Raw genomic sequence first — 23,189 nt, 5'->3', positions numbered from 1 at the left:
TGGGGCAGATAGTTTCCAACTACCACATCTTGAGTTGCCTCTGGCCCTGAGCATGGTGGGGTACAGATACTTGGGGATCAGGCAGTAGAGATGGGTACTCCTTTCCCCTGCAAGCTTCCTCTTCCCTCTGGACTTTCTCATCAGCCTTATGGAGAGTTTTCTCCCAGTTACACTAAAGTAGGAGTTCTTTCTATCTAAGGCTTCCTTCCTTCACCGGCTGCATGAGCGTTCTGTCCACATCTCTAATCTCTCCATTAAGTCTTCACTAATAAATCATATTCATTTATAAGTCCATGTCAGGCTTTCTTCCCCTAGGTGACTTCCACTGTTATTCTTCTACTCAAGTAATTTGTCTCCTTTATCTACAACAAATTAAGTGAGAGATGCTATGAGCTGGAGTTTATTCAGGAGCCATGAACATGGACGACGATTCAGTCTCCTCTACTACCCCCCAGCAAAGAAAATAAAATCAAAACAAAATGCTATCTTCATTATCAAACAATTTATCACTTAAAAGGTGGAAGAGAAATGCCACAGATGATTTCAGGTGAACATGGACTAGCTGTGTCTTATGAGGAAATTCCATTAGAAATAAGAAGGTACTCACATATTAGTATAGGAAAGTATCTTTATTTCTAAAAATATACATATAAATACATATACAAGCATGTACCTATGCACATATATATGAGACTACACACACATATCAAACTACACAGAAACAAATATAGGAAACTATTACATATATACCTACACACATAACACAAACATATACACACAAAATACACACACAAAAACACACATATTATATAATATATAATATAAAATAATAAGTGTGTATGTATGTATGTATGTATGTATGTGTAGAACTGTCCATTAGTCTCAGCTATGTTAACCATCGACCCGTCAGTTGTACCAGCATGCTTAGGAACCACCCTTGGTGTTTGGACCAGGTCCTAGCTTGCAGCTTAATTCTCCCTTTCTTTAGCCTTTAAGACAATTTCTTTTCTGAAACTGGACTGCATCAAGTGTAACCCTTTCTTTCAGGCTACTTCACACTATGTCTGGAAAAACAATCTCACTCAGACTCCTGGGCTTCTTTAAACAGACAGAATATGTGCTAACCCCATCTCAAAATGAAATGCCTGAAGTAATTAATCTAAAAATATTCTTGAATTCTCCTGGCCTTTCTCTCTAGACGCCAGAAGGCCTTTGGGCTTTAGGAAGGCCTTTGGGTTTCAGACGCAGGAAAACAAAAAGCATTTCTATACTGGCATTGATATGAAAGGGGAAATTGATCTCTGATTATATTTAGCGCTTCATTGACTTGACTCCCCATTGAGGGACGCTGTTCGGACTAAACAAAAGACATCACTTTTATGGACTGCCTATAACTCTGTGTCTTTGTTGGATGATGGAAAAGTCTGCCAGTGGAGATCACTGAGATTCAGAATGTTTAGTGATGCTTGCCCAGTGCAAGCCACCCCACTAAATCATATCTGACAGGCTTTTGTTGAAGAACCTTCTCACAGTGCCTCCTTGGACTAGCCCCAGCATCACACCCCCACACCATGAAAACAGCTTTTGGAGCCATGTTCATATTTACACATGTCGGTTTTAGGGGTTCCTTCAGTATCAGGTGACAGAAGAGTAATATGCCTGGTGACAGATTTTAATCTTTTCATGGAATTTAGGAAGTTGCTTCCCAGCGATGGTTCCAATGTGACTGCTTTGGCCATTTTATTGAAGAGTTCAATGCATGGAGGGAGACAATCATGGGCATCCTTGTTTTCCAAACATGGACCGATGTGATTCAGAAACAAAGGATGCTCCTGCACTAGGAAGCCATTTTCCCCATGGTTATGTTCATAAATTTCAATAGCTAGAGACCCTCAGTGACTCAAGGCAAAGTACCAGTAATTGTTTGAAATACACAGTGAAGTGAGAAACTGTCTCCTTGAACAATGTTTTCAACAATTCAGGACATAATGACTTACCTCTGCCAAGATGTATGTAGAGAGTGGGTAGTTGTTATATAATTCATGTCCTCTCTTAGCTTCATCCTGTGGTTGGTGTGTGTGTGTGTGTGTGTGTGTGTGTGTGTGTGTAAATGTGTACATATATCTGAAAGTGAGAGGATAACGTGGGTTTTTTATATCACTTTCTAACTTCATAGAAGTAGTAACAGTAGTAGTAGTAGCTGTTGGTGGTGGTGGTGGTGGTCTTGTTGTGATGAGACAAGTTTTCTCATTAAGATTGACACTCACCAATTGGCTAGACTACCTGGCCAGTGAGTCTCAAGATGCCCCTCTCTTGGACTCCCGGTTCCTAAAGTAGGTGCTGGCGATCCATCTCAGCTTGGGTCTTTATGTTAACAGGAAATAGCGTTACCCACTGAGCCTCCTCACCAGACCCACCTCCAATCCTCACTCTTGACAGCTGTATTCAAAGGAAAGCAGCTGCCTGTGTCTCTCCTGTTGCCTTTTCATGTTATGCATGAGGAATCCTCTCTAGCAATAACCATCTTGGTGTGTGAAGACATATCCCCACAGCCTGCATGCTAAATGGGATCATGACTCAATGCTTATATAGTCATTCATCACAAAACCTAACTAAATGCCCAAGAGTGTCAGATCTTATGCACACATACAACTTCCAAATAGTTTAACTTGGTTTCCCTCTTAAAAGAACCATTTAAGAGAAAAAAACTAATAATTGACGAGTGGAAACTATAACCCCTATGATCATGGAACAGTGTCGCCAAAATATTTTAGACAGTTTGTCCAAATCAGTTTGTTCTCGTTGAAGGGAAAAAAAAATTCCATGTTTTAGAAGTAAGAAGGACATACCGTGAGGTGATTTGTTCTTGGGCAAAAGGGGAAACCATGCAAATGATTGTCTGTAACCATAGTTTAGCATCTAGGCCACAGCATAGAAATATCATAAAGTGATATCTTTTCTTTAGGTTTTTGCCTGGTAAGTGTTGTGTGGAAGATGTATCTAGGGTATTGTGCCCTTCCAGCTGACAAGCCAAAAATTGATGTAAAGACTCTCCGACTATTTGAAGACTCTTAAATAGAAATGTATTAATGAGTTCTCCCCATGGGGAAAGGTGAAGTAAATCCTTGAGAAAATTACCTTCATAATTCAGGCAGAGAGATGCAATTATCAACTAAAAAACCAAGTCTTTTAGGTGTGTTTCTGCTTTTTTTTTTTTTTTTTTTTTTTTTTTTTTTTTTTGTAAATTATCCAGTCTTGCTGTCTCTACCAATTGAGAAGCCAAGTTTACTTTCTCTTTCACTTCTCCTGGTAATTGCCTATCAAGGGCCAAATTAGGACCATTTCTATACAATCAAAATCACCGACAAAAATCAGGTCCAAATGCCCTAGTTTGCTGTCTAACGGAAAGTATGAAATGCTGAATTTTTTTTCCCTTCTCAATTCTGCCATCAAGGGAAGCTCTGAACTTACACTGGAGCTACACAGGGCCAAGCATCCCATGTGACCTTCACAGGTTATGAAGTCTTTACTAAAATGTTGAAGCCTAAGTCAGAGAACCGTATCAGTTGCCATTTCTGTTTCTTGCCTACCATACATGTAGATCCCCTTTGGATTTTTCAGTAATAAGTCACCCTTAAACACATCTAGTCCTCTTCCAGCACTACTAATAACTTTCAGTTTTACTAACTGAAGGGGAATAAAAGCCTTTTAGTAAACTGATGTTTATTATGCTATTTAATGTCAAAGAATCTGTAGACCAAGTGCTTGCTGCCATTGGTATTTGTAAGTACAACTTTATTCCACTAAGGTTAGACCTACTCACTGTGGCTGCTTTCACATCACAAGAAGAGCTCAGAAGCTTCAACTAAAACCATATGGCCTATGCAGCAAGCATGTGCACTGTCTGACTCAATACAGAAAATGCTGGTCAACTCTTGGCTCAAGGAGACAACATGTGAACCAAGATGGCTCACAGGAAATGTCCTTAACATCTATTAACTATGAAGAGCTACAAATTACAAGTCGTGTTAATGTTATTGGTGCCTGAGGTGAGACTATTTGGTGTTTTTCACAAACAGACAAACAGATACACACATATGCATGTACACATACTCAATCACACACCTACACATATAAGGATGCACATGTACACAAATACACACAAAGATAGAAACATTCACACATACATATTTACACACAGTCACTTGCCTACACATACAGTTATACTAACACACAGACACAAAAACACATGCACTCACACAATCACACACACACTTATGCACACACAATCACACACAGACACACACACTTATACACACACAAAGACATATACCTGCATATATACACACAGCCACACACACACACACAAATGCAGGCACGAACCAAATCCCATAGCTGACCATCCGTCTCAGCTAGGTTTCTGAATATTTGCTTGAACATGTGAACACAGACTGAAATCTGGTTACATGCAATCACTGAAAATCCCTGACGCCCAGCCGGAGTGAGTCCACGGTGATTCTGAAAGCCGAGCCTGCTTCCCAAGTGAAACCAATTGCAGCTGTCACCTGCTGTCAGTTGGGTTTAATTATTAAAATAAAGACAATTGAGTTTGAGCACACAGAACATGGGAGTCTCGAAGAACACTATTACCCAATAACCCTGCCCTGAGAACTAGTGACAGTACATGAATTTGACTGTGCTTCTGTCATCTGGAAAAGACCTGTCAAGCCCTCCTTAAGTAGGAAATCATTGTGCTAAGGACAATTGACTGTGTCTTAGTTGGTAAACTGGAAAAAACAAACAAGTATGTCCCTTGTAAAGCAGATGCTGGATACATTTTATACGTCTAGTCCTGAAAGAAACATTTTTTTTCTTTAAGAGACAAATTTTACCACACCCAAAAGGGCACGTTTTTTACAAAGGCAGAATGCTGCAGAGCTGTGTCTGTATTGAAGGAAAGGCCCTTGGCTCTCCCGGCTCAGCCCAGATGTTCATCTGCATCCCATCTGATGTGAACATTGGGCTTTCTTGGCAAGAGGCATTCTGTCTCAACTGTGTGTTCTTCTTCTGGGCCAAATTCCAGAGACACAGATGTGGGGGGGGGGGGGAGAGAGAGGGAGAGAGGGAGGGAGGGAGGGAGGGAGGAAGGGAGGGAGGGAGGGACAGAGACAGAAATACAGAGAGAAGTGGTAGATGGTGGAGGGCAGAGAGATGGGAAGACAGATGATGAGATGAAGAAAAGGGAAGCGAGGGAGACAGAATATGAATAAAGAACTGGGTTATCAGAAGTCTCTCTTCTGTGTACTGTTTATTTCCCTACACACCCACATCTGCAGAGCTGCTTGCTGGATTGGGCAACAAATCTCAAATATGTGACAGGATCTTCTTCTTCCTCCTCCTCTTCCTCTTCTTCTTCTTCTTCTTCCTCCTTCTCTTCCTCCTCTTCTTCTTCTTTATCCTCCTCCTCCTCCTTCTTATTCTTCCTCTTTTTCCTCCTCTTTCTCTTCCTCTGCTTCTCCAGAATTTATACTTTATGAAAATAAGCTTGTAAAAGTAGAACAAAATGCAAGCTACTCACAAATGTTTTCCATACTTCTTGTTCTGTGTAGATGTTGGGAATCCAAAATCAAAATTCCACTTCCTTTGATATAATTTTTAATTAAATTCTTTTATTTATTTACATTTCAAAAGATTTCCCCCTTCCTCGTCCCATCTCCCTGAGTTCTTTACCCCATTCGACTTGCCACCTCTAAGAGGGTATCTCCCACCTGCCCATCTTACCCCACCCTCCAGCATCCCTCTTCCCTGGGGCATCAAGTTTCTACAGGATTAAATGCATCCTCTCCCACTGAGGCTATAGAAGGCAGTTCTCTGCTACATATGCACTCGGGCCACGCACGAACCAGCACATGTATGTTCCTTGGTTTTTGGCTTAGCCTCTGGGAGCTCTGAAGAGTTCAGGTTACTTGGCATTGTTGTCCTTCCTATGGAGTTGCCATCCCCTTCAGCTCCTTCAGTCCTTCCTCTAACTCTTCCATATTGGTCTCCAAACTGAATCGATGGTTGGATAAAGGTGTCTGCATTTGTCTCAGTCAGCTGTAGAGCCTCTCCAAGGACAGCCATGCCAGGCTCCTGTCTGCATGAACAATATGGCCTCAGTAATAGTGCCTGGGTTTGGTGCTTGTGTATGGAATGAATCCCAAATTAGGCCGGTCACTGGATGGCCTTTCTTTCAGTCTCTTCTCCATTTTTGTCCCTGCATCTCCTCTAGATGGGAACGACTCTGGGTTAATAATTTTGAAAATGAGCATGTGGCCCCTTCCCTCAGCTGGGGGGTGTGTCTGCCTGCTGGAGATGCTCTCTTCTGCTTTCATCTTCGCTCTGTGGGGCATTTTGGCTAAAGTCATCCTCATATCCCAGTTCTCTGGAACTTTCTAGAGGCACCCCCTGGCCCCTAACTCCCACTGCTGCATATTTCAATCCATTCCCCTGGCCCTCTGGGAAAAAACTCTATTTAAAATATAATTCCACATAAATCTTGCTAAATATTGATCACCTTCTGTGCCCAACAGTAGACAGTATTAAAGATGCATTTACAAAATTGTTTTGGTATAGTTACCTTTTAGTGAATATTTAAAATATTCCAATTTCTTTTTCTATAAAAGGAAAATGCAAATCTCCCCCACCCCCTCCTTTTTATGTCCCTTATCTTCTCAATGTAGATATTTGTGATTTGGTACATTAAATTTTTTGTCCATTGTGCTTTTATCATAATCTCCTTTCTCTATTTCTCATGACAAACCCCTTTTCCCCTAAAAGTGTTTATATGGAAGCACCACGAATGTTTGATTCTTTGACTGCAGGACAAAGGCCGCTGTGCTGGATAATTTATCGTCAACTTAGCACATCTGGAGTTGTCTGAGAAGCAAGAACTAGAACTGAGAAAATGTCTCCACAAGGTTTACCGGCAGACAAGCCTGTAGTGCGTTTTCCTAATCAGTGATGGAGGCAGAAGAGCCCCGCCCATTGTGGATGACACCTTCTCTGAACAGGTGATCCTGGGAGCTTTAAGGCAGGAAGGACACGAAAACCATCCTGCTTGGCTCAGGGTTTCAGCCCCGTTGGCACCGTTTTACCAACCTTCTAAAATGAAGGACAATCATATGGAAATGAAAATGAAATGAAACCTTTCCTCTCCAGGATGCTTATTCCCATGATGTTTCATCCAAGCAGTAGGGACCTGAAGAGAGAAGTTCCGGGTAATATGTAAATGAGATTGCTTGCTGAGTTACAATAAAGCTTTATAAGGCAGTCCTCCGCCCTGAGAAGGTCCCCCCATTCACCTCTGAGAAGGTCTTCACTCAAACCATCGAAGGTAGTGAGGCCATAAAGTCAATCAGCCCACAGGAGGTGGGAGGAGAGAACTGACGTCACAAGTCGGCCTCTGACCTCCACATGGGCTCCATATCATGCATGCTCCGCTTCACCAGCCAATTGCCATATAAATGCAATAGATTTGTAAGTTAATCATAACGGAAGTAGGACAGAACTGCCAGTATATAATATCATCATCATAAAAATATGGACTGGAAGACAAGCAGAGGCGTCATTAAAACATGCACAATTTCTTATTGTTTATTGTCAGTTAAAATATGCTCAAATTGCAATCTTTCAGCTTAGACCACTCTCCTCAGTTTCCTAATAAAGACACAAATCGAAAGAGAGACATTTGGGATTCATTAATAAGCTCTATCTGCCCACTTGCTGTCTCAGTGCCGGCAGCTGTCAGGTTGTTTTTCTAACAACTTCTGGTCGGTGCGTATTTTCTTTCTGCACAAATCTCAACACTCATTAAAAACAGAGCTATCACCGAGAACGTCTGAATTAAAAGAGAATGCTGATGTTTGTCTTCAAAAGGATGAGTCAGATATTACAAACGCGAACGAGGAACCTGTATTGGCGCATGCGTGGTTATCATCCCTTTCTGAATGTTTGCAGTCTTTGGATGGAAGCCCAGAAGATACAGGACAGAGGGATAGTTCACAATAATTATCTGGAGCATTCTACATAAAATGACCTGGAGGAATGTGTTTATGGGAAAGGCAAGCTACATAAACAAAACGTGCCAACTTTGTGAACCAAAGTCTCAAGAAGTAAGCTTAGTTCTCTCCTGACTCTTTGGTGCGGTTGATGGGTGAGTCGATTCAAATGTCAAGGATTAGATAAACTTTAGACCACTATGTATCCATCCTTTGCCCACTACTGTGTCTTTAAAAATGTTGGAGGTCTCAAGTCTCTCCAGGCTTAGGCACATCTCCTACTGACGCCTGACCAAGAAGTCGTCTGCTGTATAAGTGCCAGGGCACTTGGACCAGCTAGTGTATGCTGCCTGGTTGGTGGTTCAGTGTCTGAGAGATCTGGGGGGTAGGAGGTGTCAGGGAGAGGTTAGCTGAGACTGCTGGTCTTCCTAAGGGGTCGCCCACCTCCTCAGCTTCTTCCAGACTTTCCATAATTCAATCACAGGGGTCCCTGACTTCGGTCCAATGGTTGGGTGTAAGTATTGCTTCTGTCTCAGTCAGCAGCTTGTGAGCATCTGAGAGGACAGTCAGGCAAGCACACCATAGCATCAACAATAGTGTCAGGTCTTGGAGCCTCCCCTTGAGATGGACCCAAAGTTGGGTGGGTCACTGGACTTCCTTTCCCTCAGTCTCTTCTCCATTTTTCGTCCCTGAGGTTAGCTTAGACAAGAACATTTCTGTGTCAATATTTTTGACTTCTGGATGGACTGTCTTTCTATTGAAGGTGGGCTCTACAAGCTCCCTCTCCCCACTGTTGGGCATTTCATCTAATGTCCCTCCCTCCCTTTGAGTCCTGAGAGTCTCTCACCTCCCAAGTCTCTGGTACTTTCTAGGTCCCCCACCTCCCACTACCCTGAGGCTGCATATTTCCATTCATTTTTTGGTGCCTAGGGCTTCTCTCCTGTCTCTCTGACCCATACTAAACCATGTTTCCCCTCTCCCCCTCTCCCTACCCTCTGCTGTGAGGTAATAGTTTTTATTTTATTTCAACAACTATAAATAACACCAGCCAAGTGAATATCAAAATTCACAGGGCTCTCCCACATTTATCAATGGATATATTAGTCTTCTAAAGGCTTGACTGAGAATTATGTCCATTGCAGGATGATCTGAGGGAAGGGGTATATTTTAAGAGTGGGAATATGAGTTCCCTTAGTGTCTTAGTCAGGAATTCTATTCCTGTACAAATATCATGAGCAAGAAGCAAGTTGGGGTTGGAAGGGTTTATTCGGCTTACACTTCCACATTGCTGTTCATCACCAAAAGAAGTCAGGACTGGAACTCAAGCAGGTCAGGAAGCAGGTTGTTGCAGAGGCTATGAAGGGATGTTACTTACTGGCTTGCTTCCCCTGACTTGCTCAGCCTGCTTTCTTATAGAACCCAGGTCTACCAGCCCAGGGATGGTACCACCCGCAATGGGCTGGGCACTCCCCCCTTTATCACTAGTTGAGAAAATGCCTTACAGGTGGGTCTCATAGAGGCATTTTCTCTTCTGAGGCTCCTTTCTCTGAGTTAACTTTAGCTTGTGTCATGTTGACACAAAGCCAGCCACTAGACTGGGCTTCACAGAACCAGTAACCAACTAAATTTTAAGACTCTAACACTGACAATATACCGTTTACTTCTTACAGTCTCTGTTGTAGCTCATAGGGAAACGTCTAAAACATAATCCCATCAGGTAGGATTTTTCCAAACAAAGCTTTTGTTTTCATTGGAGATACAATTTATGGAACGACAATATCCCTGTTTCTAGGATGTCTGAAAGTATGACTGTAACAGCTCACAGTGAAATCTCATACTCTGTACTTGAGTTCTTTATGTCCAGAGACAAATATAGCTTTATTACATTAGCAAGATAATAAAAGCTATAAGTTCTTATTAATGTATGGAGATAGTAGAAGGTCAGTAGTGGATATTGACTCTCAGGTGCCTTCTCTCTTGGTTTGGCTCTCATTGGCTTTTCTGACTTAGGTTGAGATAATCAAAAATCTATGGGTACAGATAGATATAAATATTAAAAAAGCAGTTTGAGGACCTGATTATCTAATAAAACAGCATTAGTTGGGTGCCTCTTAAGCCTTTAAATCTTTTCCACCATGGGCTGTTGACCAAGTTTACCAGATGAGTTATTCCTTCCATAGAGCAGACCTCAAATCCATTCAGCAAGCAGTGGGTTATCATTACAAATAGACACACTTATAGGTCAGTCACAGCATGCAAACATCCAACCATGGCTTTGACATCTTTCCTTTCCAGTATCTGGCATAGCACCATCTGCTTCTGGCAGCGTGAAACCTACACAGAATAGATAAAGTGTCTAAATTTCATCATGTGTTAAATTATGCCAGCAATACTAGTGTATCTTATTCCTGCACTCATTCTTTAATCAATTCTCAAAATTGTATTGCAAAGCAGATATTGGCTTTAGTCCTGAGTTTAGTACAACAGACAGAGGACTGTGTTCATCCTCTGTAAAGATGAGTGAATTGAATATGTAGCAAACCAGTAACCCTCGTGTTTGCAAACTCAGTACATCTTTTTGTCTATGCTAATTATGGCCATGGTTTCTCTTTTACTACCCATAGCATAAAATTTGACAGTTCATGTTTATGAAATATGTCCAGAGATATAAAGTTGTTGGAACATGTGTTCTATTAACAGCTGTGTACCATATCGTGAGCCTTCTGTCTAACAGAATAGATGGATGAGTAAGAAAATTTAAGCCATGTGATGTGTTTTCATCTGTGCAGAAATACCGGGATGTGTAGAAATGAGATGCTCTGTGAAGCTTAAAGACAGAAAAGAAGTTGAGGGTGATGCTAGAGAAGATTCATTGTGCAGCGTATAGAGACCATTAGGGAAAGCTAAAACTGGTGCAAATACAAAGACCACTGACTGTAGGGTTCCCAGACCCCTCTTTGTACAGCTATAACACAACCCCTGCTTACACCTAACACTCTGGGAACATCTCGAAAGAGGGGGTAGAATAATTGTAAAAAGCAAACACTCTGCTGAGAAATTGTGTTCTCTATATATGACAGGAAAGCTGTACTTACAAACTCAATAATTCGGAGTGTAAAGAAGAGCTACACAGTAACAGCACATGCAAATCTGAACAGACAAAAACCTCACAAGAACCCACACCTAGGTGAAGATCTATAGGCAGTTAACTATGCCCGACAAAAGAAAAGTCAATCTTCCTCAGATATGAGCCCTCTAATTGCTTGTCTGATCTCAACTGGTCAATCCAATACACATATGCCCACAACAACGCTTCATGGGATCTGCTGGTTGATTATATATATATACATATATGTAACAATAAAACTCCAGGAAAAGAGGCCTCGGATTTGATAGGGAGTTGGGAGATCCCAGGAGTAGTTAGTAGGAGGAGAGGGATAGGAGACATGGTAGAAACACAGTATACATAAATGACAGTAAAAACAATACTTATTAAAACAACGATAAAAATGTCACATATTCCTAATCCAGGGGAGGAGAAGAGGGGGGAATCCCTATGACTTGATCAACAGCCAACACAGCCTACTTGGCAGTTAACCAGGTTATCATTAATGGAGTCTGCCTCAGTCAAACAACTGGTGACCCCTGAAAAGAGCAGTAAATTTTGTGATTTGGTTTCTGAAACACATGCACATAGACATCTGTGAACACAATACATGCATACATACACACACACATAGAAAGAGAGAGAGCGAGAGAGAGAGAGAGAGAGAGAGAGAGAGAGAGAGAGAGAGAGAGAGAGAAAGGCACACACAGAGAGAAACAAAGAGAGACAGAGACAGAGAGATAGGGAGACAGAGAGGTAGAGAGACAGAGAGACACAGAAATACAGAAGGAGACATAGAAGCAAAGACAGAGGACACCAGAGAGAAGCTGACAGGAAGAGACAGAACAGAGAAGAGAATGATATGTATATAATGTAAAAGCAAAGATGAATGAGGCATCTCCAAAATAAGCGGCTTAGATGTTACTTAACATGTGAGTGAGCCAAATGACCACAAAATATGGACTTGTTGATACATAGACAAACCAATGGCATAGACCTATTAGAAAAACAAAGCAAAACAGTCTGGCATTAAAACTACCACCATTGCCTTGTGGAAGAAAGGTTTTGTTTTTTTTTTAAATTTATTAACATTTTAGAAAGCTAATTTGTTGCTAATATTTGTAGGTTACCTATGCATGTAAAATAAAAATAGCATTCATTGTTTAATGACCTAGAAAGATAAAGTGTGTACCAGATTTAGAACATAAGCAAAGATATGTAGAAGGCGCCAGATACATGGAGAAACTAAAGAGTTTAAAGCCAATAAAAGAAATATAGAAGAGAAGATGGATGGGAAAGGAAGGGAACACCTGCTTCACACACACCATATGTGATAGAGGCTCAGTTGAGCCAGTTGAGAATCAGGGGGTGCGGAGAGGCCAGGTGCCCTCTGCTTTTCTGTCTAAAATGGAGTGTGAATTTCCTTTTGTAATAGTGAACAAGTTTAAATTTAAAGCTTTTAACCTCCTAATTGGGGAGGGAGGTCCACTCTGACTCCTGGAGGTTACACATCAGCGGAGAATCCACCAATGCCATGCTATTTGATATAGACCTACATGCTATCTTCTCTAATTTCTGCCTTTTCAGGGATTGACAGTTTCACATTTTGCCTTCTCTTGTCCCTTCTCCACGATTTATAGCCCTTAATCAAGATGGGATAAAGGCCCCAAAGGTAAGTCACTGCTTCCTGTGCATAGACATAACTTACTGGCTTATTGTACCTGTTGTTAATCTGTCATTTCTGAGTTTAAATCATAGCTCCATAGCTTCTGTGTATCAGAGGAAAGATTTACACCTTTCTATAAAGGTTAGATCACTGAAAAGATTATACATGCCCAGATAAGGGACGAATAATGAGTCCAAACATCAAGTAAGAGTCCTGTCCTTAAGCTGAGAGTCTATACTCTATACCTAAATTCATCCCCCCTCCCAGCGTCTTGTTTGTTCTCTGAAAATTAGATGTGCTGTACACATTTCAAAACTTAGAAGGAGAGAATTCGAAGGCTAATGACTATGAAGTCGCCCTATAACTGCTTGTTTTGTTACCAAGTATTTTTTTATTTCCTACATATTTTGCTAAACATTGTTTTTTAAATTAAATCATATTGCACATAGCATCAACATTTGTAAAGCAACTGGTTTGTAAAAATGTTTTTTTTTCAGTCTTCTTAAAGGGTTCTTGTATTCTAGTAGCAAAACAGAAATTTCTACATATTTTGTGATGTGTTATAATTGTGCATAAGTATGCTCATGTTTGTGTGGGTGAAAAGTAAGGCTGGAAGATGTCCTTAAGATCCCTGGAAACTGGAGTTAAGGACTGTTGTGAGCAACTCAAGAGGGGGACTTGGGAGTGAACTGTGATTCTTGCAATAGATGAAAGTATTTATATGCACACACTGTGTCTGTCGCCCTCTGGATCGAGAGCTCCCTAACCTTACCCCGATGTCAAAATGATCACTTCCAAGTTGTGCCCATGAATGAAAGTACTTCCTACAGTCTTCAGCATTGAAACTTCAAGCACTCATCGTACTTATCCAAGTTCACAAATTGGCTAAGTTAGTACAGAGCAAACCTATCCCCTAAGCTTCAGGTAAGGTTACTATCGTTGCTGGTAGGTTGAGGCAACAGTTCTTAAGCTTCACGGCATTTTCTGTTCTTTATTCCCTATAGCAATATCCTCTTGCTGACATTTCTATTGCTATGATAAAATACCATGACCAAATAACTTGGCAAAAGGAGCATTTATTTCAGCTTACAAATCTCTGGTCATTCTTTATCATCACCGAGGGGAATTGCATAAGGACCCTAAAAGCAGTTACTGATTTTCTCCCTGTAGCTTGCTCAATTTGCTGCCTCACACATCCCATAATCAACTTCCCAGAGATGGTAACATTCACAGTGGGCTGCACCCATCCACACCAATCATCAATCAGGAAATTTCCCACAAGCTTGTTTGTATACCAACATTCGGGATTCATTTTCTCAATTGACGTTCTGTCTTCTCAGATTACTCTGTCCTGTTAACTTGAAAAAATTATCAATCAGGACTGATACCCACTGCCTTACCATGCCACACTCTTTTATAATGAATATGTGAAAAGGGAAAGATGGGAGCAATGGGTATCATCCATTTATGATTTATAGATGTAGTGTATGTGTATGCATGTGTATACGTATAAGTAGATATATCTGTATATGTATATATGTATCTATGTATACATTCATGTCTGTAGGTACAGCTATACATACATATATATATGTAAAAATATATATGTATATATGTCTGCTTGTTTGTATGTGTTCATGTACTTTTTAATCAATTAAAAGCAAAACTGCGAAAAAGCCTTTGACAATTATGTTCTCTAAATCTCTTTATGGAAACTTCAGATCTTATATAAAAAAAGGAAAGATTGTATGATAGATCAATATTCCTAAAGATGAAGATAATGGAATCCAATACAAGATGTTTCTGTGGATTAGTCTGACCTCTAAGTTTGTGCTCACAATCTCAAGTGGATTGTTATGATTGTGTCAAGATTATTACATCTAGGAACTGTTTCTTCCCAATCTGTGATTTCCATCAGCAATACCCACTAAGTATCAAATAAAAAAACACTAGAAATTATGTCTATGTGATATTTGTTATCTATCGTTGGTCAGGAATTGAGGTAACCGTATGTAATACATGTCCTTCGATTCTCGGTGACAAAAGTAGACACACTACTATTTTCACAGCTGTGTGGAAAAAAAATATAAGACAAACAACTTTTGATTTAAATTGAGTAAACCATCTGACGCTCACGGGTAACCAACATCTAAGCCTAGGGATTTATTTACACACAATACTTCTCTCTCATATAATGGAAAGTTTATCACAATGATCAAATGGAAATAACCTCTCCAAGAATAACAGTGGGAAGAGTTCTCCAAAGCATTCAGCTACACATCACCTAGTGGGAATATTGAAAGCTTTGTTTCGAAGTCCTGTGTTAGGAAAGTCATGAATCCTGAGGGTCAGTAATAGGGTTCGTTTAATGTGAAGTGGGCCAATTGCATAGAGTCTTTTGAAATAAAGTGGTGCAAACATGCAGTGTGTGTGTGCATTTGTGTGTGTGCATGCATGTGCATGTGTGTGTATGTGTGTGTGTGTGTGTGTGTGTGTGAGAGAGAGAGAGAGAGAGAGAGAGAGAGAGGCAGATTTCCCTCCCTCCCTTCCTTCTTTCCTCTTTCTTTCCTTTCTTCCTCTCTTCCTTCCTTCCTTCCTCCCTTCCTCCCTCTTTCCTTCCTTCCTTCCTTTCCTCCAGTCAAGGGATTGATGCCAAACCTATTTGCAAAGTTCATATCTAGGGTCATGGCAATTCTGCATACAACTGACAGTTTAATGTTCCTGAGAGCTTTATCCTCATCTGGGCCTTTCTGTATCGCTATGTATCTTAACATCCTTTGTATTGAGGCTCAACTACTCTTAAGAACCATATGGAGGTATATGTACACGTGTAACTGGGGAATTATCTACCATTTGAGTTACATTCTAAATACATAGATGATGATATTTTGGTGAATTGTTCCTGCCCTGTGAGTCTGTCCAGACAGTTATATTAATCTCCATCCAAGCTAGTTTGCTTTTGGAAACAGATACATAGCAGATTTGGAAGCCCTTGGTTCTGTGGATTTCTTCCCAGTAGACAAGGAAAGGAATTAGTGAAGCCTGAAGTAGCTCTCTTAAATGTAACTCTGCTCTCTTATAGGCTTTAGTGTCAATTCACATACCAGAGAGTCAGTTTCAACAGTGAAACTGATAATCTTCCAAAGAAGAAGCTAATCAATCGATCTCTACAACATGAATCCTTGGCAAAGGATAATGATGTAGAAAAATTCTTTTCTAAGGGAAGGTCAAAAGCAGACCTGGTTGCAATTTCTGGCTCTGGCTATTTTGTACTTTCAGATAATTAATGACTTGAGGGCATCCCCTAGCTTTCGGTAGTATAAATAAACAAACAGAGAAATGAAAACATGCACAAAGCAGTTGGAACTGTCTTTAGATTGTTCACGTGAACCGTACTTAGAAAGTTTCCCCAATTAAAATAAAGTAAATTTTCGTTAATATCTTTAGGTATTATACAAAACAAAAATCTAGTTATCCAAGAATTATCTGAATTACAATGCAAAGTAGTTAGCTCTGGCTCTGACTGATACTTCATAGGGATATGGGGATTCATGCCTAAAAGAATAGATAAAACATTTGATTTCAGGACATACTCCTAAATTTTCCACAGATAAAGGGAAATAATTTGTGTTGATTGACTTTCCCTTAACATTTTTTGGTGTCCATGTTTTGTTTTTGTTTGTTGTACAATGAAATTGAAAGAGAGAAAAATTTTAGCTGTAGAAACTGCAAACTATTGTTAAGGCTAGTGAAGTGACTGGTTGTGAACAAACTACACAGCATTATTTTATGTTGCTGACTGGTTTGGAATGTACATGCATGGGGCTTTGTCTTTATTAATTTTAATTTCTAATCCACTACAATGTTCTGGAGATCAATGGTTGTAATTCTGCTTGCTTAGTGACTGGGTAGACTTGCTAATTCAGTCTTACAATGGTCCTACCTTCTAAAGAATCTCTTCTTTGCTGTGTAAAATCTTGGGGTTAGGGGTGGATCTCATTAGAGGAATTGTTTCTCTCCTCACATGAAGCCCCTGGGTTTTGTCCTAGCAAAAAGGAGAAACAAACAAACAAACAAACAAAAAAATGGTTCTAAGCCAGTCTAATCTAGGAGAAAGATCCAAAATTCTCACAACTCAAGTTAAGAAATACAATTCAGTACCAAAGGCTTGGTCTGGAGAGATAACTCACTGGTTAGGGCCAGTTGCTGCTTTAGGTAAAGATGGTAAGTGGTTCCAGCTGCATCCTCACCAGGCAGCTCACAACCACCCGTGATGTCTCCTCCAGGAAACCTGATACCTTCTTCTGACTTCCAAAAGTATCTGTACCCAGGTGAGCACGCATACGCATGTAACAATAATAAATACATCTTTTGAGACTAACCCCCAAATATTCCTGTGAAATTCTTCAGAGCCTTTGCATAATTGCTTCTGGCTACTGCAGAGAGACTTCTGGGGAACAGAGCCGGGTCTTCTGAAGGAATCTTTAGAAACAGCAGCTCTGCTTTGTGCTTTTGGCTATTTCCAAGAACAAAATAGGGCAGGTGCTTGTGTGTCTTTTCTTCCGTTTCTCTTCTATTACACAGAACAAAACTAAATAAATGAACCAACAAGGACAGCCAGGCCCTTCCCCCTGCCTTGTGGAGCATGGAGGATTTTAACTCGGCTTTATGAGGTAATAAATTATTCTTCCTGTCCTAGCAAGTTGCTGGGGTTTTCTTTTTTTTCTTTTTTTTTTTTTTTTCTTTTTCTTTTTCTTTCTTTTTTTTTTTTTTTTTTTTTTTTTTTTTTTTTTTTTTTTTTTTGGAAAGGCTAACATCCGGTCCTTGGGGGCACCAGCTTTTATTATACATTTCACATTGGACCAGAGGTCAAATTAATTGACCTTATCTATGTGAAAAACCAGCTGGCTTCGTAGCAAAATAAAATCTTTTACAGAGAATTCGGGGACATATAAACAACAGGAAAAGTCAATCCCGTGGCGCCTGGAACTTCCAATTAGAAACAGAAAAGTGGAGTATTTACATTTTTGAATAGTCGGTTGAGAATTATTGTAATTATTTTTCTCTAAGGCGCAGTAGTGCCTGTGAGATCCCACAGGCTGTATAACTCTTCATATATATACATATATATATTTAATTTTATATATTCATTTGTCTGTCTACATTATTTTTGTGTAGATAAATCTGCCCACGTGGGAGATGGGAGAAAGGGACATGAGGTGATCCGGCTCCTCATTCTTGTCTTGCAACTTTGAAATTAATGAATCTGAAGCTTGGAGGTTCACAGCTAACCTGACAGGATAGCAACCCCTAAATTTCCTCCTCTATTTATCTCACCCTCCAGTTCTGGGATTACAGGCACCAAAGAGGCCCCATCTGGCATATTTATATGAGTGCTTGTAATCCTAACTTAGATTTTCATGTTTGTGAAGCAGAAGATCTTGCCTATCGATCCATCTCCCTAGCCCTCCAAATATTTTCTGTAATGTCACAACTTACAAATATGAGAAGAAACCATAAGTTTTTCATTTACTCACACATTCTAAATTTGAGTTAGCAATGATGGAAAAGGTTTTGAGATACCTAAGAATGAGGGTAACCTGGTTCACTTTAAGGGAACAATTAGACCCTCTAGATTTCCAAAGAAGATGCTTTACCGTTGAAAGATTAAAACTAGGGCTCATGCATTTCAAGTCCAAGATGCTGCCCTTTTACCTCCAGAATTCTCTGCTGTCAAATGAAACTTCAGGAAGATTGGGATATTTGGCTTCCCCTAGCATATGGGAGAAGGCTCATTTCTTTTACTAAAAGACTAGCTTCCCCACTTCCTCGTCTGTTAAGTGAGATAGGAATGCTAGCATCTCAGAGTTGTCTGTAAAAAAGCCAAATTCATCTGTAACTAAACATCTTAGTATCTAAGTCCCGGCCATAAGCAATGGAAATCTTACCATAGAATACTATATCCAGATTAAAGGTAAATTGATGATTAAGATTCTCATGCGAAATGAGAAAGTATCATTTGTCTGTATCTGCTCTAGGCCAATGGGGGTAGATGAATAGGACCCAAGGATATGTTTTCAATTGCTTGCCTTGCTATTCCTCTTCCTATCAAAAATTTCTGATGAAAATGATTTGGAGGGACAAAGACAGATGATACTTGAAAGGGTATGTGGCCCTACTGCAAAACAGTGACAAATAGATGTGAATTTGACCCAACTATGTGAATTTAAACAATGGGATAGGAACATTCATAAAATTTACTGGAAACAACCAGGGATGATTTTAATTGCTTTGCAGCCCTACTGCTGTCCCACTGTAGAGCCTGTGATTTTTCGAGAAGGGCAAATGAGGTTTGATGAATGGGGTTTTTCACACTGTAGCACGAGCCCACATCAGGTGGAGGTCTTCTGTAGCATCAATCTGGAAAAGATTAAGCCCACAGAGCAGGCACATCTGCTTGGAGGAATGCCGAAGAAACCAATGGCTGTGCACGCGGATTTCACCCTCTGGCTGGGGTCAGAAAGAAGGTGATTCAGTGACTTCAGCAAACAGACTTTCAGGGGAGTCAAATACGTTTGGTTTCATTTTGCACAGTATATCAAGGGTATCAGTAAGGAGCTCGATGCCCCAAGATAAGTTCAAAGACAGCTTGGAGAGTGAACTGCTTGTGCGATCCAGTCCGCGGCTACATTGAGTGGATTTTCTGTTGATGCTTAAGGCTTTTTCATTCTAAATAACGAGTGGGGACGTTTTAGAGAATACAGATGAAATGATGCTGTCAATATACATTTTTTAATTGAAAGACGAATAAATGGCTCTCTACTCATAAATATCAAGAACAAAAGACGTTGAGCTCCAGACCCAGAAACACACAGAACAGGCTTTTGTGACTCCCTGAAATGCATAGTCAAAGAGAGGTAGAACCCCCCTGTGCCAGTAGATAGATGAGGTTGCTTAGGCATTACCGAAAAAAATGGTTGTCAATACTGTTTTAAACTCATGACTTGGGTAGGACTTCAGGTCCTAGAGAATGCCAGGAAAAGGAGAGCATGAAATGCCAGCTATTAACATCAGAGATTATGTGATTAGTTTTAGAACTGAGACAGTGGAAAAGAGGGAGACTGGATCCAATTATCCAGCCTTGGAAGAACCGTTCTGTACTTTTCCACCCATGGAACAACAACTGCAGTTTATCTAGTATAAAAGTCTGGTGGCTCATCTCTAGCCATCCTCACACAGATGAAGACATTCAACAATCTCTGTAGAGAAATACCCTGCTCTATGTGGGCCCAAAGGGTAGATCTGTTAGCAGTTTTGACCCAAAGGGTGGATCTGGTAGCTGCTCAGATCTGATGGACCATTTTTGAAAGAGCAACAAAAGCATGCAAATTCCTTATGAATTTTGGAGAAGATCAAATGCAATGGCTCTGGAGGCATAAATAGACCAATTTGGAAACTTGGGGCAGATACGATTCCTTTTGCCTCCCTGTCTCCCTGTCTCCCCATGCAAAGCAGGAACGTGCAGTGCGTGGTTTTCACTTGAGTACCCCAGGAACCATCAGTGAACCTGAAAGCCCCCACATCTGGCTATAGCTTAGTCTTGTTTGCTTTAAGATCTGCACACAGATGACGACCACCCTGGCTGTGAATTCAGGGATGGTCCAGCCTTCTTTATTCATGGCCAGTGGAGGTGAAGGGTCTCTGCACTCACCTGGTCTGGGGGTGAGGTCCACTACATTTTCAGCTCACTAATATTATTGTTAGTGTTACCCTCTTTGAAAAAGACATCTGCCAAGACAGACACACATTCATCAGCCTCTCCTTTGCTCATTCCTTGTTCAGGAGTCAGACAGGATGATTCAGTAAGGTGAAGGTTAGATCTTTATACTGAGACCTGAATACATACAGATCGAAAATAGCCTCCTGACTTAGGTGTTTCACATAAGCAGTGTGTTCTCCAGACTTGTTTGTTGAGCTTTATGACAGTAACTCCAAGCAATGACCTTTCCTGGGAGTACAAACTAAGTTTTAATGCATACCGTGGAAGAAACTTAAACAGGGGTTAAACAGAACATTGTACTGAACAAATCAACACATAAAAATAATGAAAACGTGGTGGAAGAGAGCAACCGAAAAAAAGCAGTGATGAACAGTTAAAACAAAGAGGTTCTCTGAAACATGTTAGAGTTTTATTACGAAGGTTGTCTCAGAAGCCCATGAGTTTTAGCTTTTTAAAGAGCCTCTGTGTGTGCGCAGAATTAGAATCTCAGTTGTGCAATGGTCTTTAACAACAACGGAATAGAAACAAACAAACAAAACCACATAGCAATGAGACATCTTTTCAGCTCATTTTCTTCTAGTGAAATATGACTTCAGTGGAAAGTTCTAGCATCCCAGAAACAGCCCCAAACAACCAACTTAAAAGGTTTATTTTCTTTACTTGAGCGTATTTGCCTGCATTTACCCAAATTTGATACACTTTTAAAATTATCCAACAGAGTGTCATGCTGTTGTATCACGCATGTGCAACATGTCTTTAGGGAAAGCGAAAGTCTTCTGGGGCATAAATTGAACATGAAAGACAACGGAAACAACCACCAAGATGGACACTGTCTCTTTTTAAAAGTATCAGAAGACACTGGAAAAAGAGAAGGTTGGGGAGGAAATCACAGTACCGCCAAGTCACACCACCAGCACCTTCTTCTCCCTATGGTACAGCTCCTTTTCCAGCACAGTTCTGTAGAAGTCTACTGTACTGCCACCTGTTGGTGACATGTTGCCTTATACAACATTTCCCTTTCCGGATACATCTAGCCTGGCAAGCAATAATTGGTGGTCACATATATTCATTAAGACTGATACATATAAAAGCAGAGGCAAAGTCCTGTGTGGATTGTCTTCAGCTGTTTGTATTTTGATGCTAATTCCATTTCCCCAAGGAGTCACTTACTCTGGTGACTTCATCAGAACCTTCTTCCCATTTTAATTTGTAAAATAAAGGCGAGAGCCAGTGATTGGACAGGGAAAGGGAAGGTGGAGAGAGAGAGAGGGTTGGGAGGAGAAGGAGGAGGAGGAGGAGGACAAAGGCAGAGGAAGATGGAGCTGGAACACGTGGCCTGGAGAAACCGAAATTTATAAGGGATCTCATAGCTGGGGAATAGAGTAGTGTAGTGGTAGATCTGGCCCATCTAGGTGCACAGCTTGTATTCATATTTATTGAGTTGTATTTTCATTGAACTAGGTTACTGCAAAACTCTGGCCAAGGAAGAATGGCTTAGAAGGATCTGTACCAGGGTTAAAATATTTTCTAGTTACACACCTGAGCCTGGCAAGTTGAAAATCTTGGAAATGACCCTTGTCTTGAATTCTTCCATAAAGGACAAAAATTGAAGCCAAATATGCAAGAACAGGGGTATAACAAAAGGGCACATTGAGACTCTTCCCAAGAAAGAAATGAAATGCAACATATTGGGAAGTGTAGGGACATGCACTGTAGCAATTACTAAAAGAGAACATGGCACAAACTTTATCCAACCACCAGTAACAGAGGATATAACCATACATCAGTAAAGACTAGAAGGCTCTTTTAAAGAATTGTCATGATACACAATTGGACAATATTTCTGCTGTGAACATCATGATTTTTGGGGAGGGGGGGCGCTATTCTGTACAGATATCGATGGGTCTTCTCTGGCAAAACTACCTATAATTTTCTTTCCCTGAGCAGTATATTTTGCTTCAGTTAGTACAGAGATTAATTTCCTGGACCTCTCAGATCTTCATACCAGAGCAGCACACAATTGTGAGCTTCAGACTTGAATCGTCTCTAAAGACTGGGTAAGGACTGTGCCGTTAACATCCCTTCAATTTATTACAGCACTATCAGCAGTTACATAATTCATCACCATTAATTAGATTTCACTTTCTGTGCCGTCTAGTCATCTTTCCAAATCGCAACCTGGTTTTGTTTGTCCCCACTGGCTTGAGTCAACCTTTAGGTTAAAAAGAGAGCCGGGGGGCGAACGTGAAGATTCGAGGCTACAAGAGCAAGTCTGTGTTCATTTATTAACCTCTGTTCTGAGTATCCTCCAACTCCTTCCTTGATTTGCAACTGGCCTTTCTGTCTGTACGCTGTGTCCACTGAGACTGCAAAGGACCTTTCATATTCTACATCATGGAACGCGCCATCAGGAAAAGACCTATCCGTGGTAGCACGTGATCTAAATGGTTTGTTTGCGCCAGGAACATCACCTCCACGGAAGCCCTGCCCCTGCACACGGAGCCATTCACCTCTCCATGCCTTGGTAGTTCTAGACATTGCATGCCACACTCATGTCTCGGGAAAGATAGATGTCCTCTGGTTCCCAGATGTGTTTGC

Source organism: Micromys minutus, assembly GCF_963924665.1.
Source record: "Micromys minutus genome assembly, chromosome: 10".
Taxonomy (NCBI): domain Eukaryota; kingdom Metazoa; phylum Chordata; class Mammalia; order Rodentia; family Muridae; genus Micromys; species Micromys minutus.
This window is presented reverse-complemented; position numbering follows the sequence as displayed.